Genomic DNA, 1,587 nt, shown 5'->3' on the forward strand with positions numbered 1-1,587 from the left:
TGAGGCTGGTGCAGGACCAGGCTGTGTTTCATTCTTTTGTACATAGGGTTGCTATGAGTCAGGCCAACTCAATGGCACCTCATAACAACAGCAACAGTGGCTAGTGATCTTGAGGATTCTCTTATGTGTTTGTTGGGCGTGTGTGTGTGTATAAATTTTTATTTGTTGGTGTTGAGGATATACACAGCAAAACATACACGAATTCAATAGTTTCTAGGTATACAATTCAGTGACATGGATTACATTCTTCATGTTGTGCAACCATTCTCACCATGCTTTTCTGAGTTTTTCCTCTTCCACTAACATAAACTCACTGCTCCCTAAGTTTCCTATCTAATCTTTCAACTTGCTGCTGCCATCTATATTCATGACGGATATTGGTCTGTAGTTTTCCTTTTTAGTGGTTTCTTTGCCTGGTTTTCCTATGAGAGTTATGCTTGCTTCATAAAATGAATTGAGGAGTATTCCATCCTTTTCCATGTTCTGGAATACTTTAAGTAAGATTTGTATCAATTCTTCCCTGAATGTTTGGAGGAATTATCCAGTGAACCACCTGGACCAAGACTTTTTTGTTGGTAATTTTTAAATGACCTGTTCAACTTCTTCTTTTGTTATGGATCTTTTCAAATTCTCCACCTCAGTCTCTGTTAGTTTGGGTAATTAGTGTGATTCTAGAAATCCTTCCATTTCTTTTAGTTTTCAAATTTTTGGAATACAGTTCTTCATACTATCCCAATATCATTCTTTTTACTTCTGTTGGTTCTGTTGTGATGTTGCCCATTTCATTTCTTATTTCTGTTATTTGCATCTTTTCCTTCTTTTATTTTGTTACATTTACCAGTGGTTTGTCAGTTTTATTAATCTTTGAAAAGAACTAACTTCTGGTCTTGTTGATTTTTTCTATTGTCTTTCTGTTTTCTGTTTCATTTATTTCTGCTCGAATATTACTTCTTTTCTTCTGGTGACTGTAGGCTTTTTTGCTGCTCTTCTTTTAAATGCTAGAAATGTTGGGTTAATTTGTTGATTTTGTCTCTTTCTTCATTTTTGATGTGTGCATCTATTGCTATAAATTGCCCTCTGATCATTGCTTTTGCTGTGTCCCAAAGATTTTGGTATGAAGTGTTTTCATTCTCATTTGATTCAAGGATTTTTTTAATTTCATTTTTTTATTTCTTCTATTATCCAGTCATTTTCAAGGAAAGTGTTATTCTGTGTTCATGTGTTTGCTCTTTTTCCATTAATCTTCATAGAGTTGAATTCTAGTTTTAAAGCACTGTGGTCTGGGAAGATGCTTTGCAGTGTCTCAATGTCTTTCAATTTATTGAGGCTTGCTTTGTGTCCTAACATATGGTCTATACTGGGGAATGTTCCACATGTGCTGGAAAAAAAAATGTATATTTTGTAATTCTTAGGTGGAGTCTTCTGTAGTTGTCTATGAGGTCAATTGGTGGATTGTATTGTTTAGTTCTTCTGTGTCTTTGTTGAATTTCTTCCCAATTGTTCTATCTTTTATTGAACGTGGTATATTAAAGTCTCCTACTGTGTTAGAATGGGTTCTTTAGAGAAATAAAAAACAGAAAAGCTTAT

The sequence above is a fragment of the Orycteropus afer genome, unplaced genomic scaffold (assembly GCF_000298275.1).
Source record: "Orycteropus afer afer isolate SDZICR_OR568_19922 unplaced genomic scaffold, OryAfe1.0 scaffold00761, whole genome shotgun sequence".
Classification (NCBI taxonomy): domain Eukaryota; kingdom Metazoa; phylum Chordata; class Mammalia; order Tubulidentata; family Orycteropodidae; genus Orycteropus; species Orycteropus afer.